Source organism: Dunckerocampus dactyliophorus, chromosome 18 (genome assembly GCF_027744805.1).
Source record: "Dunckerocampus dactyliophorus isolate RoL2022-P2 chromosome 18, RoL_Ddac_1.1, whole genome shotgun sequence".
NCBI classification, from domain to species: domain Eukaryota; kingdom Metazoa; phylum Chordata; class Actinopteri; order Syngnathiformes; family Syngnathidae; genus Dunckerocampus; species Dunckerocampus dactyliophorus.
This window is the reverse complement of record NC_072836.1, coordinates 9,227,999-9,240,911: the sequence shown is the minus strand read 5'-3', so window position 1 is coordinate 9,240,911 and position 12,913 is coordinate 9,227,999. Positions and strand designations below refer to the sequence as shown.

The 12,913-nt window shown below is 43.2% G+C and overlaps 1 protein-coding gene across 3 annotated transcripts in view; it reads left to right on the top strand.

Moving 5' to 3' along the window:
• Nucleotides 1–12,913, top strand: part of prkcab (protein kinase C, alpha, b) — a 110,627-nt gene that overhangs the window by 30,224 nt on the left and 67,490 nt on the right. The window contains exon 2 of one of the 3 annotated variants that reach the window (XM_054759455.1): nucleotides 7,766–7,971. The exons of the other annotated variants lie outside the window; for them this stretch is intronic. The gene's annotated coding sequence lies outside the window, so the exon portion shown is untranslated. The remainder of the gene's footprint in view (nucleotides 1–7,765; nucleotides 7,972–12,913) is intronic. 3 annotated transcript variants of the gene reach the window in all.

Genomic DNA, 12,913 nt, shown 5'->3' with positions numbered 1-12,913 from the left:
GCTGTTTTACAGTCTATTCTCTGAGAGACAGGAAGCCAGTGCAGAGACCCGAGTACTGGACTAATATGGTCATACTTCCTGGTTCTAGTCAGGACTCGAGCTGTTTTACTGCTCGTATAGAGAGACCGGTGAGAAGGCCGTTACAGTAGTCCAGCCTGCTGGAGACAAAGACATGATTAAGTCTTTTTAAATGTGTCTTAGACACTATTCCCTTGATTTTGGCAATGCTTTTTAGGCGGTAAAAAGCTGATGATGTTATTGATTTAATGTGGCTGTTAAACTTCAGCTGTGAGTCCATTATTACCCCCAGATGATGAGAGTCTCAAGGTGACTGACAACACTTTCTCTTTGTTTCTGTGGGCCAAAGACAATGATTTCAGTCTTGTCTGAGATTAGCTGAAGAAAGTTGTTTTGCATCTACACACCGATCCGTTTGATGCGCAGTCTGCTAATACTCGCCGGCTACCGTACGCAAACAGAGATGCTTATCTAATAATGTAGCGATATCATCATGATTTGTTCCTAAGCATGTTGCCTGTATGAGATTCTGACGGTATGATAACCTTGGGCGAAAATATCACGGTTTCACGGTGTTATAGTTACAGCTCTAAAATGTGTTGTTTTGAAATATCTGGATTGAAAAGAAGAGAAAAAAACCCTTCAACTTTCAAACTTTTCACTTTACAGTCGTTTTTAAACAATATAATAGAACATGACGGAAGTGGAGCGTGTGTATTTAAAATAAATAACTAAAATGCGGTTCTTAATGCAGTCTATGGTGGTTAATCCTGTCTTGCCTTCCTAAAAAAAAAAACTAAGCAAAATGCAGATAACTAAATAATTTAATTCATAATAAAAATATTAATAAGAAATAAATAATCAGCGGCTCTATTTTTTTTTTATTCTAATGTTACGAATGTTATTGTGTATTTACCGAGGTCTAATTAATTTGCTTGCATCCGCAAGTTTCACTTCCATTTGCGGGTCATGTGATTGTTGTTAGCAAACTGTTGCTCAGTAGGTGTTGCTGGTTGTTCAGTGGAGAGGAAACCGTTTATGCCACCTGTCCTCGGCTTCTGAATCACATCTCCACATTTGGTGACCGTCGGCGTGAGTAATATGTCGACCGACAACGATGGCAACAGCGCGGCCATGCTGGTGGAATGACGAGTTCTGCCACCTAGTGCTACTGCACCTGCGTATAACAAGGAAACCTGCTGTAAACGGACTAAACCTTCTACATGTCCAAAATCCAGTGGAAGCAATTTGTTGCTTATAGATTTTAACTTTACAAGCAAATTGCTCATCTAAGAAGCAATTTTCAGGCAAAAAATTTGTCAATTTTTTCCCAATGTTTTTTCATCAGCCCTTTTAAAGCCGTCTTCAGTTGGAGTTGGTTTCTTAAATATTTGGTGTGCCTGGTTGCTAACGACCGTTGGTGAAGTGTTGATTTAATGTGTTGCTGTATTGCCTCCTTTTTCACCCTCTGTTGCTACCAGTCACAAGAGCCGACCCACGATCTGAACCAGTACCATGTTCCTTGCACACCTCACACCAAATTTCGTAAACACAATTGCCGTCCTTGACTTTATAACCAATGTCCATGTTCAATTCTTTCATCCACTTCCGAACTGTTTTTAACGAGCTGGTTATGGCGACATGAGATGCACCAGGTCTCGGTGGCAGCTGTCGTCCATCACTCACCGTCGGCGTCGTCGGGGTCCAGGAACTGTCACTGGTGCCTGTGGAGGGACCTGCTGAGGTTGAGGCCAACTGAGAAACCGCGCGCTTATCCAAGTCATCGGCCGTTGTTTTTTGTTTTTTCGGAGGGTTGTTATTGTTATTGTTGTCCGCCTTGGCAAAATACTTAGTAATCATCGTGTTCAGTCTGCAGATTGCCAGCTAAAACAGCAGCAGGACCACCATATTTGTTTCCAACAGCCACAGATGATCTGCTGCAACACAGATCGTGATTGGATGGGAATATGTCTCACGGCCAATCAGAGATCTGCTTTCATACGCACCGTAATACCGTACTTTCCAGCGCAATTTGGTTTTCGCAAATTATATTGCGCCCTTATTCCCGTGACCGAACTGACCTGATCAAACGCAAAATAATTCGTCTTAGATGGAAAATCTGCACGATTTTGACAGTTTTTGCACGCATTTAGCGTCTTGCGTCAGGTTAATTTCGGTCCATGTGGGCATCCCCCTGAAGGAATCCGCCACCTAAGTACAATGTTTTCACTTAATAATGTTATATTCGTGCGTTTTGTCATTTAATATACGTTTTAAGCTACAACGTGTAGTGTCAGTGTGTGCGAATTATTAGGTTATGATATTCATGTTATCATGTTGAAAATGTACTTAACATAGTGTTATGGGTTTACACATTATTTCGTAGTACAGAATAGAAGTCAAGGGCCCCACCATACCCGCGACCAAGTGAGGATAAGCGGCATAGAAGATGGATGGGATGGATGGAATCGACTACTGAAATTCTGATATTAGTTAGTAGCATGCTTACAATAAATGGTCTTTCTTCAGTTTTGATAGTTTTTAATAGATTCAATAGACCGTAAACTGTTTCTTCTGAGTAAACATTTTTTTATTGTAACCTAAATGTTTTGGGAAACAACTTTATAATTGATTAAGAATACTAGAAACACTTTTTTACGATTGAAAAAGACTGTTTTTAAGCCTGCAGGGAGTCTACTCTGCATCTGTGACCTTTTTTGTAGTTGTTATATGAAACGTGTCCTCTATGTGAGTCAAAGTCATAAATCTGTTGCTTTTACCATCATTTCCCCTGAAACGTAGATTTGCGTGATGGGTTTTGTCCGACTCTGCGTGTTTGTCGCTGAGTAAAAGTCGACAGACAAATCCGAACATACAAAAAACACCCCAGGGATGTCATAACCACACTCCCGTGTCTGTTTTAACAAGCCTCCCAGACATGCATAATCAAACACAGAGCTCAGGAGGCAGGGAGTGGAGGTGATAACAGGCATTGCCTGTCAACCTTCTGCAACCCAGTGCAGAAGATTACATCCAACTAGTCTGCATGTCGTCTTTTGTGTAGTCACAGTGGTGCAGTGCTTTTTTTTAAATTGTGTTGCTTTGCTGTACTGTATTCATGAATGTTGCGGTTGTGGGGGATGACTGAGAGAAACACAAAATCCTTGAGAACTTTTACTGCTTTGTGTCAAAGAGGAAGATTTTTCATAACAGCTTTGGAGGTCATATTTTCTCTCTGTGAATGTGTCTTTTGTCCTTTGTACATCTCCGCCACTTGAGCCTCGCTAATTGTAAACCTTCTGGCCTTTTGTTTTGGCTCCTGATCTCCTGCTTTCTTATCCGTCTGTAGGTAAATGCTGCTTGTGTAGAAAATTTCCCACGGGTGGCGAAAGTTCTAGTGTTCCTCCAATTACTGTACCTGTATTGACTTTACAAATTACAGCCACGACTGTAAAATGTCCACTCTTATAACAGATGCATAAATAAATACGACAACACGAGTCTGAGGATCAATTGAAATGCATATATCCTACATTTAAACCCGTAAAATTGTTTATTACATACATCTTTTGATTAACGAAAATCAGCACACTCGGCCCGGCAATGAGACGCTCAAATAATACTCAAAAGTTTACTCGGATGCCTTATAATTTCTATACATTTAAAGCATGCCTCCTCTGTATGGGTAGAAAATTGTTATATTACAAAATATTATCTATAACCAAAGACACAAATTCACAAAAAGGGAAGAATGTTTTAAAAAAAACGGTACAAATGTGATTCCAAAAACAGAACAGCACAGGAATCTGCTTTTTAAGTTTTGGAATGTGACCAATATTTTGAGAGAAATGTGCCCTCTAAAGTCGCAAGAACTTGGGAATTTGAACCGCTGTTGTGCAACTTCAACTGGGTAAGCGTCAGAAGATTAGCTTGTGCGTGTTGTGCTTTTTTCAAAAAGCATTCAAAAATTCATTCAAAAAGCACACAGTCGCGTCCATCAGAATTAGCGGTGGGAATCTCTGGCCACCTCATGATGCGATTACGATCCAGAGGCCTGCGATGCGATCAAAACGATTAGCGATGCATCTCAAAGCATCTTTTTTTTGTGATCAATAGTTTGTCAATTATTTCATGCATGTTTTTGTTATAGATGTATAATTTTGTTTACTCACTGTAAACAAAAACAGTTTCACTTTTTTCCCCCACTTTTGTTGAAACAAAAGTGGGAAGAAAAACTTTTGACTTTCTGCTTCAAGGAGAAAGACGTATGTGTTAAGAATAAACGGGCTGGACCAACTAACCATGTGACTTAAATGACCAATAGAGAAAATACAGTCTGAAGTAATTTATCTGGATTATTTGTACCAAATTGTCCTGGGTTCTTTATTGGTACCTGTACATGTTTTGTGCAAATGGCTTTTTGTATTTTTGTTCAATCCATGTCTGTGTCTGTGACACACTTGGCGGAGTATTTTTAATAGGTTTAGGGTATGGACCAAATCAACGGTTGGTGAGAAACCTCAATTCAGTCCAACAAGCAAATGAACAGCATACTAGAGGTCGTAAACAGATGGGATTTTGGGTTGAAAGCCATTGCATGATTACACAGTGAGCACCTGTTCTAAGGGTCTTTACAACTGAGAACACAGTTCATGACTTAATGAGTGGCATCCCACTTCTGACATCTAATTTTCTAAAGACGCCTTCTCAAAACTGTACTGTAGCTTGCAAGATTGTCAATATATTTACTAATCAACAAGTAGTTAAATTACAATTTTGCTCCATTTATAGATGGCTTCATGGTGTAGGGTAGCAATCCCACTTCTGACGCCTAGTTTGCTCAAGTCGTCCCCTCCTTCAAGACTGTACTGTAGCTTGCAAGGTTGTCCATGTACACCTGCAGAGGGGGAAGGTGAGTGGAAGTGGTTGAGAGAGTAACCAGATACAGTATGGCTCCTCTGTAAGCTTCAACTTTGAACTCCTCTTAAATTTTCATGAGAACTCGACACAGGGCGGGCGTACGGTTCTGCGCCGCACTCCCGCTGGCCCATTGTATGAATCCCTGATTGTTTTTTTTCCACCACTCTTGAGCTGATGACAACAATTCATTCATCATTCACACACACTAATCTGAGATACGCCAGTGTTTGTTTGCCTGTATCGGCACATGGCCACCTGTGTAATTATAACTATCCGTCGGACCAGGTGGAGAGGAAATGTCTTCCCTCACGACTCCACCTCAGTGGGGTTCAATACTCTTTGTTCCGACCTAAAAATAACCACACTCGCCTTCTCCTCCCTTCCTGCTCGAAAATGAGTATTCTGCAGCACCATCACCTGCTGGAAGACTACTCGCGTTCTGTACATGAATTAATAGCTGATGATTCCTTTCTTTGCATCTCGCATCTCAATCTCTCTTTGTCTTTTTTGATGCACTGTTGGGGTCCAGGCTGACTAAGTGTGCCTGGAGGGTGTTGCGCTGGTCTGGCACTGCAGGTGGCCTCGCGCTCTCTAACTTCCTTATCGCCACCATTTCCCCGGGGCGGGGATTGGCATAATTCTATTATGACTTCACCAATTCTACCAGTTCAGTTGCTACTAAAATACACTTGAAAGGGTCAGTGAGGGTGAAGAGGATTAGCGAAACGGTATACCTCCGTCTGAGCTTTCGTTTTAATACAAACATGACGCATAATGAGCTTTTTGTCTTTTCCACAAACACACACACACACACATATCCGCACAAGGAAGCATTTTGGGTAGTGTAAGCTGCTCTGTAATGCCCTTATCTCTGCGCCGAGGCAATTAGTCTGGTAAAACAAAGCTCCCGGTAATTAATCCTAACATCCCTGACGATACAGTATGTCACTGTGTCACCTCTGCTCTAGCCGCTTCACACACTCCTCAATGTTTGCAAGAAACCATCTGGAGAGAGAGCTGCACTCCTTTCCAGTTTGCCAGTCAACACATGAGTCATAAAAAGAGATTTATTGGAGAGGAATTAAAGTACTCCTTTTAATGAGGCGCTCCTGTTGTATTTCTTACTTAGTTCTTCTGCTATCTGACTTCCGCTGTCACGATAATGCTATTAGTTTGTTGTAGGATATATGGATTCGACCTGTCATTTACTGCAGTCCCCTTGTGTGCATGCTAACGTGATGCTAAATGCTAACCCGACAGCTGCCAGGCCGTTTGTTTGACAAAACGCTTCACACATCTCGGAGAGTGCCTTTAGAAAAATATTGAATGTGAATATTGAATGTACCATCTGTCACACCCAATTACATGACCAAGTTTCAAAGTAAATTAAGAATTAGTGCTTGTTTGCCAAACATGCTAAACAAGCATTCTTTTGCTGGAGTTTGCACTGCAGGCTTAAGCTCTGATTTCTGATTTAGTGCCTTTTATGCAAATTTTGAATGTATTTTCAAAGTGGCGTGACTGTGTTTACATTCACCCGTAACCACCCACCAACCACACAACACAATAGTGCCGTATTTTTACTAGCTTCAGGGTAAAATACGGAAATACCGGACCATTCAGTCCACCCTGCTCAGGGCAATCTGCCCTGTTTCTGAATACATTTTGCACCGTGTGTGCACGTGCCTGTACAGACTGGCGAAAATGTTCCACTTCCACCGCGATGTAATGTTCCACTTTCCACGCTCAATGTACATATTTCAAGTGACGGACAGTCTGCCAAAAGTGGACAAAAAGGCGAGGCATTCGACGTGAAAGCGCCTGCTGCCTGGCTCAAGTGGGGGTGCCCCGCTCGTCGGTGTCAGAGATGCAAGGAAGAGACTCCTTCTGGCGGATCTCCTCAGCTGGGCCCCGACCTCGTGGTGCGACGCACCTATTTTTGAACACTTCACCTCCCCGTGAAATACGTGAATGGACAAAGATGAAAGCAGCGTGCTGCCATTGTTTAACACTTTATTTGTACGCTATTAACGCTATTAACGCTTCAGATAAGGAACTTTACTAAAAATCCAATCATCACCCTGTTCAAACTCTTACTGTTGCACTTGCACCTTCCTATAAAAAAATACAGTAAACCAGGGTTGTCCAAAGTGCTGCCCAGGAGCCATTTTCGTCTTGCAGCTTATTTGTTCTTTATAATGACATCAATTATTAGATATTACACTCATTTGCATTGTCACCTATAACACAAAGCTTATATGGCTTATATTACAATACAGTATACTGACTGGATTGGTTTTCTGTTCTGTAATGTACCCATCAAAGTGGCCCTTACATGTTTACATTTTTCTGGAAGCTAGATCAATATTTGTATTTTTTATTTCAGAATATGATTTATTGGAGAAATACCAATCCAAATACTGAGGTACGGATCATACCATGGGTTACCTGTACTGTTAGATACCTCATTTTTACCCTGTCGGGAAGAGACCATCCGTCTTATATTCAGTCACCCATCTCTTTGGTCTATTGGGTTCTTTGAACTGGCTTGTTATCACACGTCTGACACCTACTTTGCTGCACTGTACTGTTCTCTGCATTTATTAAAGTTGTGTGTCTGTTGAATTATGTCATGGAAATATTCTTTGTTCTAAATAAAAATGTGTTGCTCAGTTCCGTGCATTTGTGGTAGTAAGGCGTCTTACTTCCAGCACATTTAAACTTTCAGTAGCTGATGCCTCCTATAATTCAAAGGACGCTGATTGGAATAATGTCTTAAAGCTTGGCAAGGCAGATTTGTAAAACTGCGTACTTGTCCTCACTCCAGATTCGACGACCTTGCAAGCTCAACCGAAAGGAGGGTTTTCCTTCTTTCTGTCGGCGTGGTTCCAGAGGCCACGGCTATGCTGCCATCACGGTGCCAAAAATCTTGACGAGGACGGATGCTGCATTTAAAATAAAAAAAATATACACAGTCACTCAAGATTTACTCAAATGCTCACCCCGAGTGTGACATCAGATGACTGCATGACGGTAATGTTGACGTACAGCGCTTTTCCCTTCGCTATTAGGAACACTGGCACAGACTAGCGTGCCATTGCAATTTGCATTCGCCAGCTAATTGACACCAATGATTAAATTCCACTACCGTGAGTGTCACCAGCACAACTGAGAGTGCGAGCGAAGAGTGTGCGCGTGGGTGTGTGTGCGCGTGTGTGTGGATCAAGGGTGTGGAAGCGCCGACTGATGCCTAGATGTAGCTTGGACGTCATTACTTCCTGATTCATATGTTGTATGTGGGCAGTGCGGAGAAGAGGGGAAAACCCGATCACTCACAATAAATCCTTATTTAAACAAAATGTGACAGCATGTGCTTCTCTTTTGCACTGATGCAAAAGCTGTTTTAAATTCCTTTCATCAAAGAAAACTACTTTACTTTTCTCTCAAGGATTAAAAGAGGTTGTGATCTTTTTTTTATATATATATGTATTTATCCACTTTTGAATTTAAGGAACGAATAAGGAGGCTGCGTGGGGGAGTGTGAGCCTTAAGAAGCCCAAATATTTCTTTGTGTTTTGTCTTTTAAGGTAAATAATTGCTTGTTTAGCTGAGACTCGTTCGAACAGTGGCTTAGTGGGACAGTGCCACACACTCAGGAGGTCGGGAGGAGCCGGGTTAGAATCTCCGCTTGGGCATCTCTGCATGGCGTTTGCATGTTCTCCCCGTGCGTGCGTGGGTGGGTTTTCTCCGGGTACTCTGGTTTTCCTCCCACATTCCAAAAACATTTATGTTAGTTTAATTGGTGACTCTAAATTGTCCATAGGTATGAATGTGAGTGTGAATGGTTGTTTGTCTATATGTGCCCTGCGATTGGCTGGCAACCAGTCCAGCGTGTACCCCGCCTCTCACCCATAAGTCAGCTGGGATAGGCTCCAGCATACCCCCGCGACCCTAATGAGGATAAGCAGTCTAAGTCCTACTGAATTCAACTGACATATTTTTGGAGATTATTTAAAGTCTGTGTTTTTTTGTTTTTTTTTTGATAAATGTTGCAGGGAAAAACATACATTTGTTTTCTGGTATTACATAAATTAAAAAAATGAAACCATATACAGTTGTCCCCCATTTATTGCGGTAGGTTCCAAACGTGACCGCCATGAAGTGAATGTCTGCAAAATCGGATTCAGTATTAATAAATGTAATATTTGTTTAGTTAGAGCTTAGAAAACCTGTTTATGACCTTCTTAAGACGTTTGTTATCATTACTACAGCCCTGTAGAAGTGAAATAACACCCCTATAGTCACTTTACACTTGTATTAGCCAATAAAGTAGAACATAAGTCATCTTAGACATATAGAAAATAAAATAGACTCACGCGTTAGCATTGACAGCATACTTCCTGGTGGCTATTGTCTCATCAATGTAATGTTAGTGACACCTAAAGACCAGTATCGCTGTTAAGGAGGGATTCACGATGCTCCTAATTGCTTTATTAAAAAGAGGAGAACACATGCAGACAGCAGCTGTTGTCCTTCAAACAGGAGCTGCTGTCAGCGACTGTCTCCATTGTTAACACTGTCGCTAACACTGAGCTAACAGTCAACTCTAGCCAGCTGTCGCACATGTCACAGATACCGTATGACCCTTCATATCACGTTTTTTGAATGCCTTATATTTGTCTTTTCATTCATTTCGCCCATTTTTATGCTTGAAAATGCTTAATTTTGGCCATGGATACATACAAATCGCTTAAATATACTTCATTCGAACGCATGCGCCTCATGGCGAGCCGCACCTCTCTGTTATGACGGCAGACGAAGGCACAGTGTAGCGTCACTACAGCGCCACACATAGTCTGACGCTCTTTTATAACTTTATTCCTACCTTAACACATCAACAGCAGTGCATTTCCAACACAATATACAGTTTGTATCTCCATCTCGCAAAGTAAGGCACTCCGAACATCACAACATCTTTACTCTGCGTGCATGTGCAGTCTAAGACAAGGAAAAATAATAACACTCTTGCTCTTGACGCAAAACATAATTGTTAAACTCACTTATTGATTGTTACAACGCACACAAACGATGAACGCTTCCATCCTTTTCTCCTTTCTTTGTGTTGGAGCAGGACCCGACCTAACGCTGCACTCACCGTGCTGGCGGGGCGCTGTTCACATGATGATGCGTTCAAGGGCACGACGTAATTGTTAACGTGAAAGTAAAATTTGCCATAAATACACTAAAAACATTTGAATTCAACTTACATTATGTAGTGTTTTGAACGCATCCCCTGGTTGTTTTACTTTTTGTAAAGAATGCTTTGGGTTATAACAACACTCTTTGTATTACATAAAACTGCGTATAATTCCCCACCAAATTCCTATTAGGACAAGTTGTACTTGGACCAAATGATCTGGAGTGACATCAGAGTGAATTTTCTTTCTTCCAAAAAGAGATCCTTGCTGGAAAACTGTACTTTTCATGCATTTTCAGTGTGTTTTTGTGCAGAATAAGTCCAACTAGCTTATATTTTTGCATATCACGGGAATGTAACCCAACATAGAAGTTTATGTGTGCCGTGTGTCCTCTTTATTTTCTGCAAGCTTGTTTGTTCCACTTGTATCTTCGCTAAATCCAGCTTGCATGTACGGTTTATTTTTGTGGATCGTTCTATCATAAAAATGACAAGTATGAGGGTAACTTTTTTTTTTTTTTTTGCTGAGCTGTTTATCCCTCTTCTCTCCCTAGCTGCTTCATTTCCTCTTTATTAGTGAAAGAGATGAATACGTCCCGTGTGCGCCGCCGCTGCCCCCCCAGCGAGGGCAAATTCATCTCTGACACACTCCCGGAGTGTGAGGCTCGGACTGGCCTTGCTTGTGCAAACACTGAACATGCTCATTATCAAGAACACAACCTCCTGGGCTTGTGTCCAGTGTGACTTCCAGACAAAAACCCAGTGATTGATGTGACAATAAAAGAAGAAGACAGATTGTGTGAGAATGAAAACTAATCATTCCAAATAAGAGCAAGAGTATGTTCTTGCTGTCCCAGATGTCCACATGATGGCTTGGGAGCCGTGTCAAGTGTCACCCTGTGAGTGACACTTTAGTATAAGCAGACCCCAGGTCAGTCGTGGGAGACAGCCAGGCAAATTGCAGAACCCACAAACGAGTGCTGGTGTGTGGGATAACAGTGTGTTTGCATGCGCGTGAGCTTGCCAACCTCCCCGCTGAGGTTGATTGACAGTACATTTACACTGTATTTGTATTTGTACTTTATTTATCCCACAGCGGGGAAATTCACTTGTTACAGCAGCAAGCAAGATACGCAAGTAAAGAGTACAGTGTAAAGAATACATAGTGACTACAACATGGTTCAGGTGGTGCAGGTGTTGTAGAGCCTGACAGCGGTCGGTATGAAGGACCTGCAGAACCTCTCCTTCTTACAAAGTGGGTGTAACAGTCTGCTGCTGAAGGAGCTGCTAGGGAACCCACAGTGTCATGTAGCGGGTGAGAGGTGTTGTTCATGATGGATGTCAGCTTAGCCAACATCCTTCTCTCCCCCACTTCCTCCACGGAGTCCAGAGGACCGTCCAGGACAGAGCTCTCTCTCCTGATCAGTCTATTGATCCTGCTCCTGTCCCTGTCCGTGCTGCCCCCTCTCCAGCAGCCCACAGCATAGAAGATGGCTGAGGCCACCACAGAGTCATAAAAGGTCCGTAAAAGAGTCCTGCACACACCAAAGGACCTCAGTCTCCTCAGCAGGTGGAGGCGACTCTGGCCCTTCTTGTAGAGGGCGTGGGTGTTGACGGACCAGTCCAGCTTGTTGTTAAGGTGAACACCCAGGAATTTGTAGCTGTCTACCAACTCTATGTCCGCTCCCTGGATGTTCACCGGTGTGAAGTGGGATGTTTTCCTCTGGAAGTTAATGATCATCTCCTTTGTCTTGCTGGTGTTGAGTTGCAGCTGGTTAAGCTCACTCCAGCTGACAAAGTCCCTGATGAACGTCCTGTATTCCAGATCGTTCCCCTCTGAAACACAACCCACAATGGCTGTGTCATCAGAGAACTTCTGGATGTGACACTGTGTGGAGTTGTGTGTGAAGTCCGAGGTGTAGAGGGTGAAGAGGAAAGGGGAGAGCACCGTACCCTGAGGGGCACCTGTGCTGCAGAGTACCATGTCAGACACACAGTGACGGAGCCTCACATACTGTGGTCTGTTGGTGAGGTAGTCTATAACCCATGCAGTCAGGTGTTGGTCTACTCCCACACTCTCCATCTTCACTCTGAGCAGTGACGGCTGGATGGTGTTGAAGGCACTGGAGAAGTCAAAAAACATGACCCTCACAGCGCTCCCGCTGTCCTCCAGGTGTAGCAGTGATCTGTGCAGCAGGTAGATCACTGCGTCGTCCACTCCGATCCGAGGCCGGTAAGCAAACTGCAGGGGGTCCAGCTGAGTGCCCACCAGGGGTCGCAGGTGCTGCAGGATAATCCTCTCCATGGTCTTCATCAGGTGAGAGGTCAAGGCAACAGGCCTGAAGTGGTTAGGCTCCTTGGGACGCGGTGTCTTTGGTATCGGGACCACACAGGAGGTCTTCCACAGGGCCGGGACTTTCTCCAGGCTCAGGCTGAGATTGAACAAGTGCCTGAGAACTCCACAGAGCTGGTCAGCACAGTCCTTGAGGTCCCAGCCGCTTCTCCAGTTTCCTCCTGTAGCAGTCCTTCCCCTTCCTGATCTTATGCCGGAGTTCCCTCTGGACTCTGCACAGCTCCTCCTTGTCCCCCGAGTTGAAGACCTTCTTCTTCTTATTCAGCAGGGCCTTAATCTCAGAGGTCACCCAGGGTTTGTTGTTGGGAAAACACCGCACCAACTTGGAGGGCACAGTGTTCTCCACACAGAAGTTGATATAGTCTGTGATGCAGTGCGTCATGCTGTCAACATCACTGCCATGGGGACTACAGAGCGCTTCCCAG